At 46.6% G+C, this 13225-nt stretch overlaps 1 protein-coding gene and 1 long non-coding RNA gene across 12 annotated transcripts in view; one reads left to right on the top strand and one right to left on the bottom strand.

The window, feature by feature from the left end:
• LOC122174179 (uncharacterized) overlaps window positions 1-4889 on the top strand; it is a 35594-nt gene extending 30705 nt beyond the window's left edge. Inside the window, exons 3-4 of the long non-coding RNA XR_006175644.2 lie at window positions 3654-3740; window positions 4580-4889. This is a non-coding gene — a long non-coding RNA (uncharacterized LOC122174179). The remainder of the gene's footprint in view (window positions 1-3653; window positions 3741-4579) is intronic.
• Window positions 1-13225, bottom strand: part of STN1 (STN1 subunit of CST complex) — an 83386-nt gene that overhangs the window by 27506 nt on the left and 42655 nt on the right. The window lies entirely within an intron of this gene.

The following is a 13225-nucleotide window of genomic DNA, read 5'->3' as shown; positions in this document are numbered from 1 at the left end:
TTACAAATTAAAAAAAAAAAAAAAGCCATGAAATTGCAAAAACTAAGATTCCCATTCACATGACTCCAGGAGCTGGGTCTTTAAGGAAGCAAACAAATATTGCAAGAGTTGACAATACAGGTTTTGCAATAGGAGGGAAGCAACATAACAGCCATACTGGGCCAGACCAATGGTCTATCTAGCCCAGTATCCTGTCTTCCGACAGTGACCAATGCCAGGTGCTTTAGAGGGAATTGAATGATCCATCCCGCTGTCCACTTCCACCTTCTGGTAGTCAGAGGGTATTGACACCCAGAGCATGGGGTTACATCCTTGACCATCTTGGCTAACAGTCACTGATGGACCTATCATCCATTAACTTATCTAATTCTTTTTTGAATGCTGTTATAGTTTTGGACTTCACAACATATACTGGCAAAGAGTTCTACAGGTTGACTGTACATTGCGTGAGGAAGTACTTCCTTCTATTTGTTTTAAACCTGCTACCTATAATTTCATTGGGGGACTCCTGGTTCTTGCATTACGTGAAAGGGTAAATAACACCTCCTTATTCACCAGCAAAGGGTAAGAGATGCATACAAGGTGAAGAGAGCTGTGGGGAAGACAGGAGGTGTGTTAAGGGGAGGAATTTTGAGAGGGTTGGGAACAAAGGGCTGTACTGGGGAGAGAAAGAACATGGCAGCAAGAAGAACAAGAAACAGAAGTCAGGGGCTTGTGGAGTGAAAAGGAGACCTGGAATCAAGGGGTCTGTACTGAGAATGCAAAAAGTGATGGGATTTGCAGAGGAAGACGTGGGTAGGGAGTTAAGGGAATATAGTGAGAGTCAGGAAGAGCAGAGCAAGTAAGAGAGTAGGGAGGGCTAAAAGAATGGAAGGACAGTAAGTGGAGCGGAAGGAAATGGAGGATACCAAGTAAGGAAGGGAAAGTAAATGGGGGTAGGAGAGAAGAAAGGGCAGCATAGGAAGGAAAGGGCAAGACCACTACCTACTCTTTTCTGGGAGCACCTCACTTTCCACCCTGCCAAAGAGGAGGTTACTCACCTTGTGCAGTAACTGACCTTCGAGACGAGTGTCCCTGTGGGTGCTCCACTCCAGGTGTTGGTGCGTCCCTGCGCCTTTGCTCGGAGATTTTTGTATCAGTACTTGTACCGGCCACACATGCGCAGAGCCTGCTCCCCCACTCTGAGTCTAGCTTAATAGTACGAATGCGCGGCCGGTCTCCTCAGTTCCTTCTCTACAACGGAGGCTACCGCAACTCCGAAGTAGAGGCGAGGAGGGTGGGTAGTGGAGCACCCACAGGGACACTCATCTCGAAGAACGTCAGTTACTGCACAGGGTGAGTAACCTCCTCTTCTTCGAGAGAGATGTCTCTGTGGGTGCTCCACTCCAGGTGACTTAAAAGCAGTGTGTCTCAAGGAGGTAGGAACTTCGGATCTGATAGGAATGCCGTAGATAGTATAGCTCTGCCCAATCGTGTATCAGAGAGAGGGCCCTGAGTAAGGGCATAGTGTTTAACAAATGTGTGTTCAGAGGACCAAGTGGTTGCTTTACAGATGTCAGCCAGGGGAACTTTGCGTAAGAAAGCCACAGAGGCAGCCAGAGATCTAGTGGAGTGAGTTCTGATGCCGGCTGGAGGTGTAACCTTCTTCATCTGATAGCACAATCGGATGCACTGAGAAATCCAGTTTGAAAGTCGCTGGGTAGAAATAGGAGTCCCTTTGGAACGCTCCGCGATGGAGACAAAGAGTCTAGAAGAGTTTCTAAAAGGTTTGGTTCTATCCAAATAGAAGAACAAGGCCCTGCGTATATCTAATGTATGCATTGTGGCATCGAATGAGATCGCATGTGGTTTCGGAAAAAAGGTTGGTAGGTTTATCGGCTCATTAATGTGGAATGAGGAATGCACCTTTGGAAGAAATTTGGGGTGTAATCTGAGGGTAACCTTGTCCTTGAAAAATAGGGTATATGGTGGGTCTGCCATAAGAGCTGCTATTTCTCCTGCCCGTCTGGCGGAGGTAATTGCCACTAAAAATGCTGTTTTCATCGAAAGGTGTAAAAGGGAGCACGTGGCTAGGGGTTCAAATGTTTGTTGAGTTAGGCAAGATAGTACTAAGTGAAGGTCCCACGGAGTGGTAGGTGGTTTAATGTCTGGGTATTGGAGTCCCTTGAGGAAACGCTTGGTGATTGTATGAGCAAAAACAGAGGTATCATCAATTTTGTCATGAAAGGTTGTAATAGCAGCTAAATGGACTCGGATGGAGCTGAAAGAAAGGCCGGATCGCTTAAGGTCCAATAGGTAGTCAAGCATGAGCGGGAGAGATACCAACGTGGGACAAAGTTGTTTAGCTGAACACCAATGTGTGAATCGTTTCCACTTTCGTAGATAGGTGGTGCGAGTAGATTGTGTTCTGCTGTGTAGGAGCACTCTTTGAACTTAGTCAGAGCAAGCTAGTTCGTTTTGGGAGAAACATGTAGGAACCAGGCTTTGAAGTGAAGCATGGACAGGTTGGGGTGGAGAAATCAGCCGTGTTGCTGTAATAGGAGGTTCGGGATGAGAGGCAACGGAATTGGTGGTCGAATCGACATTCTGGTGAGGAACGGAAACCACAGTTGTCTGGGCCACGACGGGGCAATCAGGATCACCTTGGCACGGACTGTTCGTATTTTTATCAGGACCCTGTTGGGAACCGGTATCGGGGGAACTGCATACAGTAAGTTTCGGTGCTATGGGATCATGAATGCGTCTCCCAGGGAATGTTTGCCCAGTCCCGCTCTGGAGCAAAAGTCAGGATATTTCGTGTTTTTCGCAGTTGCAAAGAGGTCTATGGTTGGGTGACCCCAAATGCGGAATATGTTGTGAATGGTTTTCTCGTCTATCTCCCATTCGTGATCCCAGGGAAAGCGTCTGCTTAGTTCGTCCGCTGTGGTGTTCATCACTCTGGGAAGACAGGCAGCTGATATCCGGATGTTGTTCGCAAGGCACCAATTCCAGAGCTTCATAGCCTCTGTGCAAAGTGAGTGGGAGCGAGCCCCTCCCTGCTTGTTTACGTAGAACATGCATGCCATGTTGTCTGTCATTATGCGTACATGGTGATTCCTGATTAGTGGGAGGAAGTGACAGCACGAATTGTGTATGGCTCGAAGTTCTAGGACATTTATGTGCAGAGAGGTTTCGGTTGAAGACCATAGCCCCTGGACTGTGTGGTGAGACATGTGTGCACCCCATCCTGTCAGAGATGCATCGGTAGTCAGTATGAGGGATGGAGCTTCCTGAAGAAAGGGGACTCCAGAGCAGAGGTTGGAGTGAACTGTCCACCACAGTAGAGAATCTTTGACTCAGAAAGGTACGGAGAGAGTCTTGTTTAGAGAGTGCACATTTGGTCTGTAAAGCGTGCTCAATCACGCTTGGAAGCACCTCGTGTAGAGTCATGCATTTTGGACCACAAAAGTGCACAAAGCCATGTGACCTAGTATTTGGAGACAGTCTCGGGCAGTGACCTGGGGACTGTTGCGAAGTTTTGTGGCCAGTAGGCTTATGGAGTTGAAGCTGTCGGGTGGGAGAGATGCCAATCCCATCCGGGAGTCGAGGTATGCTCCTATGAACTCCAGATGTTGGGTGGGGCATAATGTGGATTTGTTTTTGCTTATTTACAGGTCTAGAGATAGGAAACAATCGACGGCAAGTCAAGTGAATCGGAGAGCTTCGTCGAACGTTGAGGCTTTGAGGAGGCAATCGTCAAGGTAAGGAAATATTATGACCCCTTGTTTCCTGAGGTAGACAGTGACTACAGCTAGGATCTTGGAAAAAACACGAGGGGCCGTGAACAGTCCGAAGGGGAGAACCCTGTATTGAAAATCTGTTGAGCCAAGGGTAAAACGTAGGAAGCGTCTGTGGGACGGGTGTATAGTCACATGAAAATAGGCGTCCTGTAGGTCGAGGGTTGAAAACCAATCGCCCTGCTCCAGCGCTGGGATTATGGTAGTGAGAGTAACCATCTTGAACTTTTGCTTTTTGACAAATTTGTTGAGCCGCCTGAGGTTGAGGATTGGTCGCCATCCCCCAGTTTTCTTTTCTGTTAAGAAATAATGGGAGTAAAAACCCTTCCCTTTGTGTCGTTCAGACACAATTTCTATTGCTCCCAGTTGAAGGAGATGTTGCACTTCTTGGAGGAGTAGTTGCTCGTGAGAAGGGTCCCTGAAGAGGGACGGGGAGGGTGGATGGGAGGCAAGGAGAGGAAGGGGATGGAGTAGCCAATTGTAACGACCTCTATAACCCACTTGTCGGTGGTAATGTTCTGCCATTGATGGGAGAATTGAGAATGGTCGTAGGTGGTGTCCAAAAATAGGTCTACTGGCTGAAGTGGGAACGCTGTTTTCTAAACCCTCGACCAAGCCTTCAAATTTGTTTATTAGTTGGAGGGGGTTGAGGCGCCCCCGCAGAATTAGGACGACAACGCTGGAATCTCGGTCTCTGGCGTTGCTGTTGTTGTTGTTGCTCCTGTGATCTATGGAAGTGTTGTGTATATGCGGGGTAGCGTGGACGTTGGTAAGGTTGATATATTGTCGCCTTCTGGTCATAGGTGTCTGGAGACCTAAGGATCGGAGGGTTGCCCTTGAGTCCTTCATTGGATGAAGTACGTCGTTTGTGGTGGAAGCAAAGAGTTTTTCACCGTCAAAAGGAAGATCTTCAATGGTACTCTGGACCTCTCGAGGAAAGAAAGAGGAGGAGAGCCATGACCCTCGGCGCATGACCACTGCTGTGGCGGTCGATCTTGCTGAAGTATTGGCTACATCGAGGGCTGCTTGAAGAGCGGTACGTGATATGATTTGTCCCTCGGAAACCAGAGCTGTGAATTGTTGTTTCTTCTGTTCTGGGATGTCATCAATAAAGTCCATGAATTTATTATAGTTTCTGTGGTCATATTTTGCGAGAACAGCAGTATAATTAGCAATACGAAATTGTAACGTTGAGGATGCATATACTTTACGACCAAAGAGGTCCAAGCGTTTACTTTCCTTGTTGGCCGGGGTGGAGCAGGAATACTGTTGTTTGGTCCTTTGGTTCACTGCATCTACTACCAACGAGTTTGGCACCGGATGGGTAAAAAGGAATTCAGAGCCCTTAGAAGGGATGAAGTACTTCCGGTCCGCTTGTTTACAGGTAGGTAGGCTTGTAGCTGGAGTCTGCCAGATGGACTCAGCAGGTTCTAAAAGGGCTACATTGATTGGTAATGCAACCCTAGAAGAAGAAGAGGGTAGTAGGATGTCTGTTAACTCATGCTGTTGTTCAGGGACTTCCTCCAAGTTAATTCTCAAGTCACTGGCCACTCTTTTTAAAAGGTCTTGGAATTTTGAGAAGTCATCCGACGATGTTGGAGGAGGGGGAAGTAAGGCTTCTTCAGGCGTAACCTCCGGCTCTACTGGGATAGGAGGAGAACTTGGTTGATCCTGCAAGTATGACGGTGTTGCCTGGTGTCTTGTGTCATTGGCAGGTTTGTCAGGTAGTGGTGCTAGGCAGGTGTTGCGCCTGGTTGAGGTGGAATAGCGCGTGTGTTCTCGAGGGTATGGTGCCCATGGGGCCCAATATTGCCATTGTGGTGGGTAGGTTCACGCCCCAGGGGGCAGGATCCTGAGAATAGGATGATGGGATTTTTCTATGACCTCTGTTGACTGGGGTCTGGGGATGCGAGTCTTGATACTGTGAAAAATCCCCCCTGTGGTTCAGCTTCCTCCTCACTGGAGGAAGGCTGTTCAGACCCTGACGCAGCCATTGGAGAGAAGCAGGCATTCTGCAGGGGTGACTGCAGGATGGGTGACACAAACAGATCTCTTGCCTGAGTGAATTGCAGCGCTGAGGCTCCTCTTTGAGGTGAAGGCTGTGCAGGAGGAAGTTGCAGAGAGGAAACATTCCTCTGAGCCGGTGTTTTGAGTCTTGGCTCACTGCCAGTCAGCTCCGCGGGTGTCAGTGCTGTGGCCGGTGCCGGGAGAGCAACATCAGCCCGCAGGGGTTCAGGCAGGTTGTGGAATGTCGGCACCGCGTCCGTCGGTGCCAAAAGAGAGGCAGGCAGCTGGAAGCCTGAAGCCTCGGCACCGGAGCTTCACGCCGCTGCCGCAGCCTCAGGCGGGTTTTGCGCAGTACCGGAGGAGCCCAGCTCATCAAATGTACTCAAGTGGGGGAGCACAGGCAGGGAAACTATTGATCTGCCTGAAGAGATTTTGTGTCTCATAACCTTCTTTGGTGACGAAAGTTGCCCTTTTTTTGAGCTTCTTTGAGGCAGGGGGCTGTGGCGGGCAGCGGAGCCGGAATCAGGCCTGGGTCCGAAACTGACCCCAGGTCAGTTTGAGTCTAAGCTCCCTGTCCTTCCGTGCCCTGGAGCTAAGTTTGCTGCAGTGGGCACATCTTTGGGGAATGTGGGTCTCCCCCAAACATTGTATGCATTGTGAATGGCCATCTGACAGAGGGATAGCCTCCTTGCCGGTAGAGCAGCGCCTAAAGCCTGTGGAGCCAGGTATGTCTGAAGTGGCTGCGGCTGACAGGAACGAATTTTTTTTTTTCCTTGTAACAGATAGAAGCGGTAACTAATTATAACTGACAACGAACTAACAACAAACTAACTAACTAGAAGGCAACTGTAACCAGAGGAAAGAATTTCTTAATGAGTCTGCTGAGCTCCGTCTCAGGCCGGGGACGGTAGAGAAGGAACTGAGGAGACCGGCCGCGCATGCGTACTATTAAGCTAGACTCAGAGTGGGGCGGGGGGGGGGGGGGGGTAGGGGAGCAGGCTCTGCACATGCGTAGCCGGTACGAGTACTGCTACAAATATCTCCGAGCAAAGGCGCAGGGACGCACCAACACCTGGAGTGGAGCACCCACAGGGACATCTCTCGAAGAAGAACCCATCATTCCCATCCCTTCGCTCTTGCAGACAACTCCCTTTTATGCAAGCAGACTGTTTCAATGACCAGTCTCTCACGCCCTTACTGGCTGGAAGCATGGGGTTCACAATGTGGCACCTTCTTTTGGGTGTAGAGAAAAAACTGCTTTGCTTTACAGCGACCCTTCTGGCCAACTGCGGAAGCACCTCAAGGACTTGTCTTCACTACCGGGGTATGTCGATCTAAGTTACGCTACTCCAGCTACGTGAATAATGTAGCTGGAGTCAGTCGACGTAGCTTAGGTCGACTTACCCCAGTGTCTTCACTGCGCTGTGTCGACAGAAGACACTCTCCAATCGACTTCCCTTACTCTTCTTGGAGAGGTGGAGTACCAGGGTCAACTAGAGAGCGCTCTGCCACCGATTTAGAGGGTCTTCACTGGATTGATTGCAGCAGCGTCGATCGCCCTGGTAGTGAAGACATGCCCTTAGTGGCTTTTTTATCTGAGGTCTGGATGGATGGGTTTGAGACTGAAATAAGGGAGATTGGGCAATTATTAGGTTTCTCACAGGAATGCACAGCCTCCCTACTCTCCCCCCCCCCACACGCACACACACCCCTCCACAAAAGGGAAGAAACGTTGCCCTTCTAGACGCTGGAATAAACCTTCAACAACAGGAGAAACTGCTAGCAAAGTAATTGCCTCTTGCAAGGTGCTGATCAATTTTTAATGTGAAAGCAATGAATCAGGGAATCAAAGAGAGAGACAAACATCTCCAAAGGAGTGTGATAATTATTCAGTTTGGTCTAATGCTGACATCCCATCAGAGGGAGATAATTAGGAACATGCTCCGTGTAAGCTGACACGTGGCTCAGCTTGGATGGATACTGAAAGAGAATTATTCAGGATGTGTGCCGAGAGATTGATAGAATTGAACAAACAGAAATAGGCTTTGGAATGAAAGAAAAAAAGCAACAGTTTCTGCTTATCGAAGCCTCTTTGACACACTTTGAACAGGCCTACAACAAGAAGTATTCCCTGGGACAGCCGCCCTTCCAGGGGACTCAGTAGGCCCCCTGGAAGGTAGAAGGGCATTGGCACAGAAAATTACAGGGGAACTCAGGAACAGGAAGGAATCAGCCATTTTTCTCTATAAAGTGTCCCAGAATGTGTCCCTTCCTCTTCACCCTTGGACTTGGTTCATGGTTTGGTAATTTTCTTCATTACTGCAAACTCCTCCCCTGTTCCGGACCTTCCAGTCCATCTCAGACACCTCTGCCAAAAGCCCCTTTTCATTTGCTTCCCCCAATCCCTTCTTCTGTCTTCCACAAAACCTCCCTTGCCTGTATCTGTGGCCTCACCTCCTCCAACCCACCACCCAGGTGTCTCTCCTATAGGCTTTCTCCTATTCCAGACTGTGCTTCATTTCATGCCATTCAGGCTGCTTGGAATAAGCCTCTCAATGCATGTCCAAACCCTTCAGCTCTTGTCCTCCAAAGACACCCCATGCCTGTTCCACAAAACATTACAGCTACAGTGACCATACACTTTTTGGTATCGGGATGTATAGTATCCCATTTGTGCCACTGGACTAAGCTCTTATAGGCAGGGATTGAGTTTTCTTTGGTACAAGCGCACCAACTGTACAGCACTATGTGCATGTACGAGGTTATAACAAATAACAAATCGGACAAGGAATCTGTGGGCAGGTAACCCTGCATGAGATCACATCCCTGCCCCTTCCTCCTGTAGCAGGAGGGGCAGGGATGTGATCTCATGCAGGGTTACCTGAAGCAGGAGGAAGGCTTGACAATTGGAGAGATAAAAGGTAGCCCTTAACATTGTGAAGTCCTGCAAAACGACTCATCTAATCATACTTTATCCCTCTACAGAGCAGCACATCAGAGGATCTCAAGGCGTTTTGTGAACATTAGTGATTTACATCCTGATCGAAAGCACCTGACACAGAATCCTACTGACTTCTGTGGGCTTTGGCTCAGATTCTTAATCCTCATCGTTTCCACGTGAGCGAGGCAAGATTACTGGGCTACATTGTCAAAATGACGAGATTTTTTCGGGTGCTCAACTTGAGACCTATTAAAAAAAAGAGGCCAGATTTCAGAAAAGTGCTAAGAACACAGGGATCTGAAAATCAGGTCCCTTTAGGCTATGTCAAGTTGAGTGCCTAAAAATGGAGGCATCCAAAATCGCCCGTCACTTTTGCTTAGGCCACTATCTCTATTCTACACATGGGAAACCAAGGTAGAGTTTAAATAATGACTTCCCCAGGTCACACATGGCGCTTGTGGCAGAGCCAGCAACAGAATCCAAGTCTGTCAATTCTGTGCTTTAATCACATCCTCCCAGCCTCACATTGCACCACAGGCTGGAATTTGTGTAGCCAGTTATTCTCATCTTATGCCTTTCAAAAAAGCTATCCAAGCAATAACAGGTCAAGGTGTGCAGTGGTGCACGGATTATCCTCTCTGCTTGAGAGGAGTGTTGAAGACACAGCACACCTGGGGGTATTAAGATATCCTGATATAATGGCACGTGATATTGTTTGTGTCGACTTCTCTTTGCTTTTCCCACAGTGCTTAAGGCTGGGCTTAGAGCGGGTGACAAGTTCAGTAAGAGAAACTTGGCTTGTCAGGCCTAACGTCATCTTGTTATCATATCTGCAGTACTGTCTCAACAGGGGGACATAAATCTATGCCAGGAAGCTGACAGACGAGCACATGAGTACCAAGTGTATGCATGAGGCAGGACACACAAGAAACCCAGGCCTGGAGTAAATATAAACAGCATTTTAAATTCTTTGTTCTAAGTATTTGTCCCTGTTGACCTTGAGGTTATAATCAGACGAAGAAAAGTATAAACAGACAGATCTGGAAAGCACAATTCCAAAAGAGCTGTCCAAACTAGTGACATATTACCAAGTGGGACGGTGTTATTAAAATAGCGCATTGTACAGCTTCATAATGGAGGAAGTGCAAAGAAAACTGCTTAACTCAGGAAACTAAACCACAGAGTATGATACAACTGCGGCCACTTGGTTGCGAGCCACACCAAGGAGCTATTTATTCCAGTTCAGGAACTGGATGGATAAAGTTGATACATAATTTTCATTCAAAGAAGAACCAAATTCTCGTTCATCTGTCAAACAAAGTAGCACTCTTAGCTGGACTTGGGGTCTTCGTGGACATGCTAAATACTGGGTGACATTTGTCTCTACTTCCTGCTTGTAATCCTCACTGCAGTATTTATCTTGTCTATTTTTGAAACTCACTTTTTCCCTCAACAACTGATGGGGGAAGGGATATAACTCAAACAGAAGGGGCACCGCTTATGGGGGGGAAGGTCCCCACGTTTTTTTAAAACAATGTTGTTAGCAAGAACCAATACGAGTATCAGTTTATTAAATAAACACTTTTTTAAACCTAAGCCCTTTCAGTCTTTAAACTTCTAAACATTGCAACCTTGTGCTAGAGAATGAGACTCACCAAAAGACACCAATTATATATCAAAGTCTAACTGAGTCCTACAGTGTCTAGGTTAAGTGCAAGAAGTAAACAAATATCATTTATCAGGGTGTGCTTGGTAGATTTACATTTTTGGGCATCTTTCTATAACCCTTTAACTCCATATCCCTATCCCTTCTGTAATCATTTGCACTGGTGCCAAGTTGATGCAAGACATTACAAAAAACAAAAATAAAAATCACTTCTATAGTGGCTTTATAGCCACTTGGCACTAGTGCAAATGGTTGCCAGGGCAATGGAGAGTCAGTCCCATTGGACTTTTTTGTTGAGGATCACTCAGCCCTTTGCAGGTTACAAGAAATGGACACTGTCCAATGACTGAGTAGATGGGCAATCTAATGCTCTTACAAATGGGCATTAGCAGGAGCAGGTCTGAAGATGTGTACATCACAGAACAACTGCAGGTTTTCCTTTTTACAAACAAACACTTTGTAAAGTGGATTAATGGTGAAAGGCATCTGGGAGAAATGCTGTTTTTCAGGAGGAATGACTGGGTATCTGACTCCCTGGGATTTATAAAAGCCACTTGCACCGAGAGCTGCAGCAACAGGGATTTATATTATGACCACCCAGTGCAACTCCTTCACTCCTCCCCCATCAGGACTCAACTGTGATGGGCCCTTTAAACACACCTTTCCGTACTCTGAATGGCTTTTGTAAACCATTTATCCTGTTCCTTCTACAAATGCTGTGACTTTTCATCCTTAGTCAAAATGATCATTCCTTTCTAGAATCCAGATGGTTATAGACTTTTAGTTTGAATTATTTTTAGCTGGTTTGGAAAAAGTTTATGCCCAATCCTGTGTTTGATGTTCTTGTACCGGTTTCTCTAGCACAGACTGTCAGGCCTCCTGTTAATATTCATTCTTCTTTGCTTTGTTAAAAATACCACAACAACAAAAGCTCCTTTAATAAAAGAGGAAAAAGAAAATAAATGGTCTCCAGGAAGCAACCACTAGAAAGCAGTTTACAAAACAGTGGGGGGTAGTTTTCATTATTATTTGAATTCAATGAAGAAGTTTTTTCAGATTTAAATGTCTCTCTACAGTGTTGCAAATCTAAAACCAGAGTTTTATGCTAGCACACCAGAAAGTGAAACTGATCAATGCAGTTTTCCCTGTCTATGGACAGTGAAATGCAAAAGTGAATCAACTTTACTAATAATCAGGTTTAATACTCTCAGCTGTTATTAGTAACACAGCTGAGGATTTAATTATATATGTACATGGGCCAGAGCCTCAATTCATGTAAATTAGTATAGCTCCATTAACTTCAATGGAGAGACAGCAATTTATACCAGTTGAAAATCTGGCCTGTGATTTTTATCTCAATATGATAACATTTTCAGCATGTTACACACGCATTTTACCATTTAGCCAGCATCAGAATGAGAACCAGAGACCATACTAGCATATTATTGGAAAGTGTCCCATTTCTCAGTTTCTTTATGTACAGCTGACTCCAATTAGATCTAGGCTTCTGATCTCCGCTCCATCCCACAACCCTGGCCTTGCACAACTGGAGATGTCCAACAAGGAGAACTTGTAATAGGAAGCAGATGTCCACCCACTCCTTTGTAAGTTTAAGCCTATTTTAATATATTGGGCTTCAATCCTCTCCTTGATCAAGTTCAGTACTACCCAGGCATGTCCCACAACTGTTTCACATTTGGGAACAATGTATACCTTCAAGTCAGCTGCACTGCTATGGGTACCCGCATGGCCCCACAGTATGCCAACATTTTTATGGCTGACTTAGAACAACGCTTCCTCAGCTCTCGTCCCTTAACGTCGCTACTCTACTTGCACTACATTGAGGACATCTTCATCCTCTGGACACGTGAAAAAGAAGCCCTTGAGGAATTCCACCATGATTTCAACAATTTCTATCCCACCATCAACCTCAGCCCGGACCAGTCCACACAAGAGATCCACTTCCTGGACACTACAGTGCTAATAAGCGATGGTCACATAAACACCACCCTATACCGGAAACCTACTGACCGCTATACTTACCTACATGCCTCCAGCTTTCATCCAGATCACACCACACGATCCATTGTCTACAGCCAAGCTCTCAGATACAACTGCATTTGCTCCAATCCCTCAGACAGAGGCAAACACCTACAAGATCTCTATCAAGCATTCTTAAAACTACAATACCCACCTGCTGAAGTGAAGAAACAGATTGACAGAGCCAAAAGAGTACCCAGAAGTCACCTACTACACGACAGGCCCAACAAAAAAAGTAACAGAACGCCAGTAGCCGTCACCTTCAGCCCCCAACTAAAACCTCTCCAGCGCATCATCAAGGATCTACAACCTATCCTGAAGGACAATCCCTCACTCTGACAGATCTTGGGAGACAGGCCAGTCCTCGCTTACAGACAGCCCCCCAGCCTGAAGTAAATACTCACCAGCAACCACACACCACATAATAAAAACACTATCCCAGGAACCTATCCTTGCAACAAAGCCCGTTGCCAACTCTGTCCACATATCTATTCAGGGGACACTATCATAGGACCTAATCACATCAGCCACACTATCAGAGGCTCGTTTACCTGCACATCTACCAATGTGATAGATGCCATCATGTGCCAGCAATGCCCCTCTGCCATGTACATTGGCCAAACTGGACAGTCTCTACGCAAAAGAATAAATGGACACAAATCAGATGTCAAGAATTATAACATTCAAAAACAAGTCGGAGAACACTTCAACCTCCCTGGTCACTCAATTATAGACCTAAAAGTCGCAATTATTCAACAAAAAAACTTCAAAACCAGACTCCAACGAGAAACTGCA

This window comes from Chrysemys picta, chromosome 7 (genome assembly GCF_011386835.1).
Source record: "Chrysemys picta bellii isolate R12L10 chromosome 7, ASM1138683v2, whole genome shotgun sequence".
NCBI lineage: Eukaryota > Metazoa > Chordata > Testudines > Emydidae > Chrysemys > Chrysemys picta.
Note: the sequence above shows the minus strand (reverse complement) of the source record. Positions and strands in the feature narration are given on the sequence as shown.